Raw genomic sequence first — 13,197 nt, 5'->3', positions numbered from 1 at the left:
GCTTGCTTCAGCAGTACATACACCAAAAAAAAAAATTATATATATTTTCAGTTGGCCTGGCTAGCTTTATAATGGTATTGTAAAGTAGCAAGTAAGGAATTTTCCTCTAGGCACACCCAGAGAGCTGGGGACAGCTTAGATGCAGGCGCCCTGGGTCAAGGCAGGCCAGCGCTCATCTGCCATGGGATAAGGGCATGCTGGCGGCACATGCTGTGCAGCCTTCAGAGCCAGCCAAAATTGGGTGGCGGAGCAGGTGGGGGAAGAGAGGTTGGTGGTTGGGAGGCGAGGATAGTGGAGGGCAGACTTATACGGTCTGTGCCAGAGCCAGTGGTGGGAGGCGGGACTGGTGGTTGGGAGGCGGGAAATACTGCTGGGCAGACTTGTACGGTCTGTGCCCTGAAAAAGGCAGGTACAAATCAAGGTAAGGTATACACATATGAGTTTATCTTGTTGGGCAGACTGGATGGACCATGCAGGTCTTTTTCTGCTGTCATCTACTATGTTACTATGTTAAGCGGGGTAATGGATTATTTTTATAGTGTATAAATGTGGTTCATTCAGCCTATCTTTTTCTAAGCGAGCATTTTACATGTGCTGTCCCTTGCCCCCTTCAGCTCAGATGGATGCATTGCTTTCACACACTGTTCTGCCAGGGCAGTTTGGCAGTTAGAATCCTCTCTTTTCTCTCAATTCACAGAGAGAGAGAGAGAGAAAATTCCCAGGGTCATATGACAGGCATTTTCATTCTTGTCTGTTGGGGGTCCCAGTATTTTATTTTATTTTTTGGCTCTAGAACTTGACCTAGTTGGTTAAGCAGGCCCTATTGGGACATAATTCTAGCCTTAACCCTCATCCTCCTGGGGGGGTCTTAGAGCACTGTGGAATGTATTTGGTCGTTCTGAAGGGTCTGGATTCTTTGGAGGGAGTGGGAGGATGGCTTGGAGGTCCTTTTGGACTCCCAGTCCCCTGTGGACTCCAGTTTTGAAAACTCTCCTTGTTGGGAGGCTGTAGAGGAGCAGCCCTATGGGTTCTGGTTCCTTTGTCTTGAGGAGCTGTCTCGCCTCTTACATGAGGTCACAGGGGTCGTGGCTATGTTTAAGTCTTCCATATTGGGCCTCGAAGCATTTTCTGCTCCATAAGGCCCTCATCTGCTTGATGAGGACGGAGTGCGAGTTCCCGAATGGTCCCCTTGGGATCCTTGGAGCTCTTGCTCTTTATGCCTTCGCTCAGGAGGACGTAATGGGGCAGCTCAGCAAACTGAAGAGTAGCAAATCTCCTGGACCGGATGGTATTCATCCTAGAGTACTGATAGAACTGAAAAACGAGCTTGCGGAGCTACTGCTAGTGATATGTAACTTATCCTTAAAATCGAGCGTGGTACCGGAAGATTGGAGGGTGGCCAATGTAACGCCCATTTTTAAAAAAGGCTCCAGGGGAGATCCGGGAATTTATAGACCGGTGAGTCTGACGTCGGTGCCAGGGAAGATGGTAGAGGCTATTATTAAAAAGAAAATTACAGAGCACATCCAAGGACATGAATTACCGAGACCAAGTCAGCATGGCTTTTGTGTGGGGAAATCTTGCCTGACCAATTTACTTCAATTCTTTGAAGGAGTAAACAAACATGTGGACAAAGGGGAGCCGGTTGATATTGTGTATCTGGATTTTCAAAAGGCGTTTGACATGGTACCTCATGAAAGGCTACAGAGGAAATTGGAGGGTCATGGAATAGGAGGAAATGTCTATTGTGGATTAAAACTGGTTGAAGGCTAGGAAACAAAGAGTGGGGTTAAATGGGCAGTATTCACAATGGAGAAGGGTAATTAGTGGGGTTCCTCAGGGGTCTGTGCTAGGACTGCTGCTTTTTCATATATTTATAAATGATTTAGAGATGGGAGTAACTAGCGAGGTAATTAAATTTGCTGATAACACAAAGTTATTCAAAGTCATTAACTCGCGGCAGGATTGTGAAAAATTACAAGAGGACCTTACGAGACTGGGAGACTGGGCAGCTAAATGGCAGATGACATTTAATTTGAGCAAGTGCAGGGTGATGCATGTGGGAAAAAAGAACCTGAATTATAGCTACGTCATGCAAGGTTCCACGTTAGGAGTTACGGACCAAGAAAGGGATCTGGGTGTCGTCGTCGATAATACACTGAAACCTTCTGCTCAGTGTGCTGCTGCGGCTAGGAAAGCGAATAGAATGTTGGGTATTATTAGGAAAGGTATGGGAAACAAGTGTGAAGATGTTATAATGCCATTGTATCACTCCATGGTGCAACTGCATCTTGAGTATTGTGTTCAATTCTGGTCGCTGCATCTCAAGAAAGATATAGTAGAATTGGAAAAGGTGCAGCGAAGGGCAGCTAAAATGATAGCAGGGATGGGACGACTTTCCTATGAAGAAAGAGTAAGGAGGCTAGGGCTTTTCAGCTTGGAGAAGAGATGGCTGAGGGGGAGACATGATAGAGGTATATAAAATAATGAGTGGAATGGAACAGGTGGATGTGAAGCGTCTGTTCACGCTTTCCAAAAATACTAGGACTAGGGGCATACGATGAAACTACAGTGTAGTAAATTTAAAACAAATCGGAGAAAATATTTCTTCACCCAACGCATAATTAAACTCTGGAATTCGTTGCCGGAGAACATGGTGAAGGCGGTTAGCTTGGCAGAGTTTAAATAGGGGTTAGACGGTTTCCTAAAGGACAAGTCGTAAACCACTACTAAATGGACTTGGGAAAAATCCACAATTCCAGGAATAACATGTATAGAATGTTTGTACGTTTGGGAAGCTTGCCAGGTGCCCTTGGCCTGGATTGGCCGCTGTCATGGACAGGATGCTGGGCTCAATGGACTCTTGGTCTTTCCCAGTGTGGCATTACTTACGTACTTATGTAAGTGCTGGTTCTTCCTGAGGGTGGATGCCCTTGTTACGGCAGTTAAGCAGGTGACTGCTGTATTTTCGAAGAGCTCCCTGAAGGCTGAGTCCCTTTGGACATATGTGGCCTTTTCAGTGGGTGATCCAGCATTCAGGCTTCTATTTGTGGCAGTTACATAGCTCCATGCTGCGTTGGTTTCAGTGGTTGCCAGTCCCCAGATATTTTTTTTGCCTGGAGTCCAGGATGGTCTTTTTGGACATCTGTTCTATATGATATGGTCATTGCCCTTGGAGGGTGCTTGCAATTTGGTGATAAGTTGAAGGATATGGGGGAGGCATGCTCTCCATCACCCTGAGCTGCACAAAGGTGAACAGCAATCCTCAGCCTCCAGGGGGACGGGGCTGCTTCAGGTCCATTCGAGTATATACAGTATTTTTCTTTTTTATCCCTTTGTTAGACCGATCATTCAGTGTCATCCATATCTGTCCCACCCATTACTGTTGTTTTGCATTCTCCGATGTTCTATTCCGGATGCCAATACTCTTGCTATATCTCTTACATATGTTCTTTTTGACTAGGCTACAATTTCCCTCATCACAGGTAACAGCATTTGCTTCTGTCCACTTTTAATCTATTGGTCATAGACCTTGCTTTGATGCTAGGGTTCTTCGACTCTCTCTAGCTCTCTCACATTCATCTCTCTAGCACTCACACATTCAATCTCATTACATTCATCGCTAAATTTTCCTATTATTCTGTGATCAGGTTACTAATCTTTAAACCTCCCACAAATTGTTTTTCAGTGATAAGTTACCATACTGCTTAACATATAAAAGATTCTCTCCCACAGCTTCATTATGTAGTTCATTGCATGCTCCCTGTACAGTTAATACAGTGCTGTACATCTTCTTCCCTCTTGAAAACTGGGGTTAGTATGATGTCCTGCATTCACTTACAGCTAGCGTTACCAGTGAGTGCTATGATAGCAGTGTGCTAAACCTGTTATCTTGCATTATTGTACTACAGATTCCATTTTTATGCAGTGGGATCTAGTTACTAATGCGCGTTAATGCACATTAGCTTTAGCTGTGTTTGCACTATATAATCTTAACTTTGTCTTATTTACTTAAACTTCCTAAAATGCCTCAATTAGTGCATAGTCTGACTTTCCAAATTTAACAGTGCTCTATTTTATAAAGCCTCATCTAACAAAAAAGATCTAGTGATGGAGCTATCTTAGTTAAAACCCTGCTGCAAAGGCCTTGGGTATTTTTTCAATGTTACCGACAGACACCCTGTGAAATTCACGGGAAGATGTCTTTGTTCCCTTTATAACGACAGGCCATACCTTCCATCCTGTGCAGGTCCAGGCTACTTGCACAACTGCTTTCACACTCTTGCAAGTACATGTAACAGCCTTCACCCCCACCCATACAGCCTTGGCTGTCTCTTGGCTGGACTGCCGGTTCTTCTAATGGCTACTTTCTATTAGCTATGACATTGACCAATTGGAGTCATCCTGGCACATAGGCTTGAGGTCCCTGCTGGATCCATCTCCCAGGATATGCCTCATCTCAGAGTGGACATGCCAACACATGCACATTCCATTGGTTACTAATAGATGTGTAACGATCTGGTAGCTCAGCATATTGATCCTTTTAATTATCCAATTTGTTTGGCTTTCTTGGTGTAAAACATGGATAACAGGATAGCTGAACTGCTTCTGCAGGAGAAAAAAAACACTGGAAGATCTGACATGGCAAAATGGGGTACTGGAGACTTGCAGGCCAAAAAGGTGGTGTGCATGCTTGGGATGGTCAGTGCAGGATTTTACTGAGACCAATTCGCAAGTGCTGACATAGCCATGACGTCAGTTCAGCAGTGAACTGAGGTACCAGGAGAGTAAGTAATTTAAGGTCAATAAATTCTGTTACAGAACTGGATTCATAATTCTTGCCAACTGGTAATCATTTACCCAGGTTTCCTATTTATGGAGTGAGGTGATATTTTATCTTTGGACTTTTGATGAGAACATTTTATTTGCTTCTTTATAGAAATGTCATAACTGATTTTATTTGTTCTGTGCTTACAGGTTAATGTTTTATTTCTCCCCCTCCCCCCAACACACACAAATCTTAAGAATATAGTTTATTTGGGGCTAGAAAAAGGTAGTATAATGTCTAAAATGGAGAAAATTGCTTTAGTTAAAGATAAGGTAAACTCCCCTTTAAGCATCCTTACTGTAGCAAAGAAACACATCTAAAAGTGTGGAGACCTTGTCCTGTGTCTGTGCTCATCAGACCCTTTAGCAAAGCAGCCACAAACATTGTAGGGAGTGAAGACCCAGAAGTAGTGTGGGCTGCAGGAGAGAGATCAATACCGCTGTTGCTACCCATCTCTAACCCTGCAACAGTTTTCACTGGGGAGATTGGAGTAGCAACCACTTATGTCCCTGTCACTAGTGCTGTTACTGCGTTCTCCAAGGCTTTTGCATCTCCATGGACTTTCTGTGAGTGAGGGATGGGAAAATGTGTTTTTAGTAGGCATGTTAGAGATTTTGAAAAAAAAAATGTAACTAGTGCTCAAAATAGGACTAGGTAGTCAAACAGGCAAACTGATATTTTGAAGCTTTCTCTTTTGGCCTTATTTGTAGGGCCTCTCTAGTTCTTTTTAACACCCATTCAATATAAGATGTGCATGTTTTATTCTAGACAATTCTTGTTAAATCTTTCTTTGGAGCTTGCTGTACAGCTGGTGACCTTGGATAAGTCAATTTGTCTTATGTTGCCTAAGGTATTTAAATTAGTTGAAGCTCTAACAGACTGAAGGAAGCAGAAAGACCTTGCCAGACAGATTTCTTCACATTAAATTGCATCTGCCATTTAGACACACTGCTCTGGGAAAGCAATCCTAACTATAACTATGCAATGCTGGGTTCCATATTAGGAATCACCATCCAGGTAAAAGATCTTAGAATCACTGTGGATAATATGTTGTATTCCTCAGCTCATTGTGAGGCAGCAGTCAAATATGGATTATTTGGGAAAGGACAGAGAATAAAATGAAGACTATTATGCTTCTGTGTAGATCTGTGATAGTCATATTGCTTGAGGATTGTGTGCAGTTCTAGTTCTCATTTTTTGGAAAAAAAATTAGCTGAACTAGAAAATGTTCAGAGAAAGTGAGGAGGGGGTAAGGCAGATGGAATGGTTTCCATATGAAAAAAGACAATTTGGGGACTCATCAGCTTGGAGAAGAAAAAGCATGGATAATGATACACGAGTGGGATAGAACATGGTCATTAGGAATAGTTATTTACTTCTTCAAATACTTAAAGCGATCCAGAGGAAGGCGACAAAAATAACATGGGGATTGCAACAAAAGATATATCAGAACTAAGAGACTGGAATTCCTGAATATGTATACATACCCTAGAGGAGAGGAGGGAAAGGGGAGGTATGATACAAATGTTTAAGTATTTGAAAGGTATTAATATAAAAACATTCTCCATGGAAGGGAAAACGGTAAAACTAGAGGACATGAATTGAGGTTGTGGGGTGGTAGACTTTACAGAAGTAGGTAGAGAGGGTGGTTGATGCCTGGAATGCCCTCCTGAGGGAGATGGTGGGGGAAAAAATGGCATGGGATGATCTCTAATTAGAAAATGAATGGTATAAAAAAACCCCAAACAAAGCTTAAAGGGTTGCATGTGTGTTTACATGTCAAGTGATGCTGGGCTGGCTTGTATGGTCTGAGTCTTGCTTATAGCAATTCCGTTTAGGATGGGCTGTAGAAAGCTTTGATGGAAACTCCAGTAATTTGGATCGTGAGGACAGTACTGATCAGACTTTTACGGTCTATGTCCGGCAAATGACAAGATGGATTTGAATAGGCTTTGACGGCAGGTCCAGTAGTTGGAACATAAAGACAGAGCTGGTGGACTTCTATGGTCTATGTCCAGAAAGACCAAGATCAAGTAAATATCATCACGTTCATTGTTGATTTAATGTGGAATTGAAGATGAATGTGACTGTTGGGCGGACTGAATGGACCATTCAAGTCTTTATCTACCATCACTTACTGTGTTACTTCTAGGAGTAGGAGACATTGAAAATGGCCGCCGAGAGTTGAAGCGAGGCTTCTGCAGATGTCTTGCAAGGTCACTTTCGGCGGCCATTTTGAATCGGTGCCAGGACCGGAGTCAGCAAGAAAGAGTATGCAGGGCAGTACAGTAAGGGGAGGGTAGGACACCCTTAGGGGGGTTGGCGGTGGGGCGGGGCACGTGTCCTCTTTTTTGGGGGGGAAGTAAATATGGTAACCCTAACCATAGCCACTTTACAGTTGAGGAAAAACAACATCCACATGGCACATTCAGGCAAGGAAAATGGTATTGGTTCTTCCCACAGCAAGGTTGTTAGGCATGGTGATAGATCTGCTGCACTAAGAACGAAGTACTTTGGATACTTGTACCTATTTACATTTGAATATCATTATGACCCCTGAAGTAGGCGTTATCATGCTGAAACACGGACAGTGTTGGGTCCTACTTTACCATTTTTAAATAAAGTATCTCGCAAGAACCAGTTCCTGCGGTGGAGTGTCTATTACCCATACTCTACTCCTGTTTGGTCGGTTTCTCTATGTGGAGGCTGTTTCCTGTTTGTTTTGGCTTTCTTTTAGCTTTGCATATACCATAACAGTGAACCTCACTCTTAAGATGGGGTATGATGAATGTGATCTCGCTGTCAGATCTCCTGCCTGAGCTGTTTGTGGTGCTTGTATTGTGCCAAAGATATCCTTTTTATTTTATTTTTTGGAGATAGGGGGCAATGGTACATTTAGAAGTTATTTTTAATTAGGTTGGTGGTACTCCTCTAGAGTTGTGGCTAAAGGTACATATAGTCCTATCTTCTTGGTACCTAGAGATCTTCTCTTCTTTCCCCCTCCCCCCAAATAGGCTATGCAGCATAGTTGCTTGATACTGACATTGTGTTTGCAGTACTGTTGTGTTCTCATTTAACCTCCATTGGATTTTCTTTCGTGAAGCTTTTTATCCAATGAAATGGGAATGTTCCAGGTGATTACAACTTGTGTATTCTTTGCAGTTGTGACCTCGGTGCATGTTGGTGAGTTATACAGCTTCCAGTGCTATTATGAAAATGCAGCCTTAAGCACATTGAAGCCATTCTGCATGCAGTATGAATGTAGGCAAGTTTCCAAATTGTTGGGACCTCTGATCTCCATATTTGCTTAGTTCTTAGTGGAAATGTAGTGACTGATTCAGGGAAAATAGTCTCTCACTGAGTGAAAGACATCCTTGAGATGAATAACCAAGAAAGGGAAATTTGCAGTCCTGGAGCAAGGTGGGGGAGATAAAAGTGCAGAGGACTATACTTTAGAGAATTTGGGGTTGGGGGTGGGGAGGGGAGGTGTAGAGGCAGATAATAGATTATGGAACTGCTGTGCTTAATTTGAATTTTTTACACCAGCAAGTGAATAGATTAAATTATTTATATCTATATATGCTTTAAAATTGCTTAAAGTATAACAATGGTAAAAGGGAAAAATGTGGAACAAGCACTCTGAGCTGCTGAGCAAAACAAAAGGAGTGTCATCAGACAAGCTTTCTGAAAGGAGAAATGAAAAGCACAGCAGGATCTAGCATCCGGTTAGAGGGGTATAAATGGTCCCCGGAGCAAGTGCATCCAGAAAACAAAAGTCAGCAAATCAAACATGAGATTAGAGAGACCACTTACTGTTTTTACACCTCTGAGTTTAAAGACATTGTCACTTGACAAAGTCAAGTGACATACTAGATTTTTAACTAGCATCCAGCAGGGGCATGCATGCTTCAATTAAAATAAATCTGTCTGTGTGCTACCTGGTTTTTCAAAAGAATGTTTCTTAGTTTACACTGTTCTGAATCAGCCGCTGTTATCTCTTCCCACCAGCAGATGGAGGTAGAAGAAACTGAATTCCACCAGTGATATCACCGGTTATAATCTGTGGTTCTCTGTCTGGAACAATACATTATTTTTCTCTACCTTCCAAAAGGTGGTAGGTTGTGCTGTGGTGCTTTGTTCCTGGCCTAGCTCCCTGCTCTGCTGGCCCTGGCTGTGGTTGCACAGCATGGTTGAGCCCAACGTCCCTTCCAGGTCATAGTCTCGGGACCATACCTGCTTGAGCTTGGAGCTTGGTTCTGCAACCCCCAGTCGCACTCCATAGTGCCACTAGGTGAGGCTTTGGCTTGGTCCCGAGGGATCTGGCCTGAGGGTGAGGGTCCCTATCCTCTTGCCCGTTCACCTTATTTGGATGTGTCTTCCATTGGCTCCTAGGTGCCTAAATTCACCCTCCCCCTAAATTGCCCTGGGCAGCCCCGAACAGGGTAATCCCCACCTCACGGTTGAGGGATTTCCCTTAATTTGCACCCCCAGAGGGCACAAGAGCAGGATTCCTGGGCTGAGGCAGGTTTGGGCATCATATCAGGCCTGTGCCTGCCTGACGTGGGTGGGGATACTCTCCGAGAAGCATTGCTCTTGTGTGTAGGAGGTCCAGTTCAGTACGACTGCCGGTTCTGTGTGTACAGTTTGATAGACCATTTCCAACTTTGGAAATGGCCTAAAGGGTGGGGGTCTCTGCAGTTGATATGTCCTCTCCCCACTGAGGGAACATCAGTCACTTTGTCTTTGGGATTTTGTCTCCTCAGCAGCAGGAATCTGTGCCTTCCACATCGGGGGGAGGGGGCTACCTTCCCTATACCCTTTGGGTTCATTTGGGAGGGGGTCCCTATGAGGCCCCTGAAGCTTTTTGACTCCAGAGCATGCCACAGTCCAATAGCAGTTGCTGGAGCCCCTGGGGGATCCTGGTTTGGGTTCTAAGCAGCGTAGGACTGAGGGGAGGGTTCCAGAGGTGAAGATTCCCTCATAGGAGGCAGGGGAGGTCTTCTCTCACTCTCTGTCCATGGGGGACTTGGAGTCTGAGGCTCCCCATCTCGAGAAGCCGAGGAAGAGCGGTCCCATGTGATCCATGTCTTTCAGCGAGAGGAACTGTCTAGTCTTATTGATGAGGTTGCTAAGGCCCTTTCTATGCTTCGGACCCTGTCTACAGTTGAGGGGGATCCACTACTGGAGGGGCTCGATGGGCCCACTAAGAATTTTCCTCTTTATAAGGCTCTTGTCTGCATGATGATGGTGGAGTGGTAAAAATCCTGATGATCCCCTTAGAGGTGCCAGGGCTCTGGATCATCTTTATACCTTCACTCTGAAGGATGTTGAAATGTATTGGTCCTTTCCTAAGGCGGATGCTCTGGTCATGGCAGTTACTAAGGTGACTGCTGTGCTAGTCCAGGGGGGCTCCGCTCTGAAGGAGCTCCATGACAAGAAGGTGGTGCAGCAGTTCCGCCTTGCCTTTTCTGTGAGGACGTCTAGTATTCAGGTCACCATTTGTGGTGGTTATGTGGTAAGGGCCGTGCTGTGGTGGTTGCAGCAGCTTTCAGAGTCCCCGGAGGTGACACGCTTGGAGTCGGGGACAGCCTTTTTTGCAAACATTCTATATGATATACAGCTTCTCGTTCAATGGCCACTTTAGTGGTTGGAAGCCAGTGGTTGTGGCTTCGCCACTGAGTGGTGGATACAGCTTCCAAAAAGCTATTCAGTCAGCTGCCCTTTAAGGGGTGGTTGCTCTTTGGAAAGGACCTGTAGAAGCTGGTGAAGGATATGGGGGAGGCACAAACTTTGTTGCTCCCTGAGTCTGCGGCAGAAAGGCTGTCAATGTTCCTCTCCTAAGAGGCGCACTAGAGGGTCAGGGCAGTTTTGGCCCACCCACCTGCTGCTCTTCATAACCGGGGGGGGGGGGGGGGGGGTGAGCAGCCAAAGCATGTCCTTCAATCAGAATTTCTTTCGAGGTCCCAAAAGAGCTGGAGCACGGGCCCCCATTTTGCCCAATCAGGGGTGCTGGGCCCTTATCAGTGCCAGTGGGAAGCAGGCTATCCCTGTCTTAGGGGATTAGTGGGCTCATATCACCTCAGATCAGTGGGTCCTGGAGGTGGTTGGCAGGGGGTGTTCTCAAGTTAGCCCATTTGGTGTGAGACATATTCACGGTCTTGCCCTGTGGTTCATCTCTGAAGCAACAGGCTGACGCTTGTGTGCTGTCGGGGCAGTGGAGCCTGTGCCTTTGGCAGAGCGCGGCCTGGGACGGTACTCCATATATTTCATGGTCCCAAAGAAAGGTGGCTCCTTCCATTCCATCTTGAACCACAAAAGGGTCAACACTTATCTCAGGGTCCAGCAGTTTTGGATGGACACTTTGTGCTCAGTGATAGCCTTGGTGCAGCCGAGAGAGTTTTAACTTTCCTCAATCTCCATATCTTTATTGTGGATCATCACAGGAAATATCTTTATTTGTGTGCTGTGCAAGCATTTTCAGTTTTGGACTCAGGCCTTGCCCTTTGGATGGCTACGGTGCCATTCATGTTTTCCAAGGTGCTGGTGGTGGCAGTGCATATCTTCGGCGCCAGGGGGGTTGGGTTCACCCATACCTGGACAACTGCCTGACTTGGGCAGACTCAGCAGCAGGGACTAGTCAGGCCACCAATCAGGTCGTCTCCCTCCTGGAGTCCATGGGTTGGGTCGTAATGTATCAAGAGCCATTTGTTTTTGTCCCATGTATTTTATTTTTATTTTTTTAGGATTTATTTATCGCCTTTTTGAAAGAGTTCACTCAAGGCGGTGTATAGTAAGAATAACTCAAACATGAGCAATATTCAATTACAGCAGTAAAAATATTCCAATAACAAAAAGTATGGCATAGTATACTTCTTACAATGTCAACACATTTTAATTAACAGTGTAGGTAGGGTATAAGCAAAGATGGAACATCTAGATAGGTAAGAGAGAGAGTAAGAGGAGTTAGAAAGTTAGGTGACTAAAGAAAGTTGCACATGAGGTCAGAGAGATGGAAGATTAAATATTTTTTCACTCAAACAATAGTTAAGCTCTGGAACTTGTTACCGGAGGATGTGACAACAGCGGCCAGCGCATCTGGGTTAAAAAAAGGTCTGGACAAGTTCCTGGAGGAAAAGCCTACAGTCTGCCATCGATATTGTCATGTAGCCTCATTCAGCTTCCTACTCACCCACTTGGGTCCTCTTTGGAAATGATAACCCCTGTTCACTCATTTGCTCTGTTCTCCCATCTAGTGGCTCATATCAGCCTGCACTGATTTATAACCCCCTCCTCCACTAACTAGGTGCCTATCGTCACTTATAACCTCCCCATGTACTCTTACTCATCCAGCCACCTTGTTAAATGTACCCCATTATCCACTCGCTCATATAAACTATTACAGTGAACTGTGCCTTTGTGCAATGCTTAGAGCATCATGCACTTTTAAACTCTATATTTTTTTGTCATGTATTTTTGAAATGCTGCTCAGTAATGCAGAGGATTTAACATATAGGACAACACCTCAGATAATCATTGATAGATATTAGGAGAAAGTATAGTTATCCAAAAGTAGAGTTAGGTACAAGAATTATCTCTGTTAAATGAACAAAGATAGAGAGGGGTCGCACACAGGTCAGGGCACTGGGACTTCAAGGATATCAGATTTGTTACAATAGGTACAGTACATCCTAAGGAGCCACCCACAGAGTGGGAGGAGCTGAGTGAAGCAGAAGAAAAGAGCTAACCTAAAACCATTGTAAGGACATTAGGTCTAATCTGAGGGTGATTTTACATTGCATGCATGCATTGCTGTAAAGTTCACAGGTACTTTTTTACCTGTGGATTTTGCACCAGTTTTCAAAGTACAGATATTTACATACTTACGTATACATACTAAATGACGGCAGATAAAGACCTGAACAGTCCATCCAGTCTGCCCAACAAGATAAACTCATTTTACATGGTATGTGATACTTTATACCCGAGTTTGATTTGCCCTTGCTATTCTCAGGGCACAGACTATAGAAGTTTGCCCAGCACTGTTCTTGTACTAAAACTTCTAAAGCTAATGTCGAAGCCCCTTAAAATTTACACTCCAGCCCATCCATATCTATTCGGTTACGAACAGGTCATAGACTGTAGAAGTCTGCCCAGCACCGGTTTTGCTTCCCAATTACCGGCGTTACCACCCAATCTCTGTTAAGATTGCGGAGATCCATTCTTTCTAAACAGAATTCCTTTGTGTTTACATAAGTACATAAGTATTGCCATACTGGGACAGACTAAAGGTCCATCAAGCCCAGCATCCTGTTTCCAACAGTGGCCGATCCAGGTCACAAATACCTGGCAAGAGCCCCCAAAAGTACAAA

The 13,197-nt window shown here is 44.4% G+C and overlaps 1 protein-coding gene across 3 annotated transcripts in view; it reads left to right on the top strand.

Moving 5' to 3' along the window:
• The window catches only part of ADIPOR2 (adiponectin receptor 2), a 165,660-nt gene that overhangs the window by 47,504 nt on the left and 104,959 nt on the right, over positions 1-13,197 (top strand). The window contains exon 1 of one of the 3 annotated variants that reach the window (XM_030214082.1): positions 5,374-5,394. The exons of 1 other annotated variant lie outside the window; for it this stretch is intronic. The gene's annotated coding sequence lies outside the window, so the exon portion shown is untranslated. Of the gene's footprint in view, positions 1-5,373; positions 5,395-5,824; positions 5,846-13,197 lie in introns of those variants that run through there. One more of the 3 variants, XM_030214081.1, reaches the window with a different exon arrangement.

Source organism: Microcaecilia unicolor, chromosome 9 (genome assembly GCF_901765095.1).
Source record: "Microcaecilia unicolor chromosome 9, aMicUni1.1, whole genome shotgun sequence".
Taxonomy (NCBI): Eukaryota; Metazoa; Chordata; class Amphibia; order Gymnophiona; family Siphonopidae; genus Microcaecilia; species Microcaecilia unicolor.
This window is presented reverse-complemented; position numbering and strand designations above follow the sequence as displayed.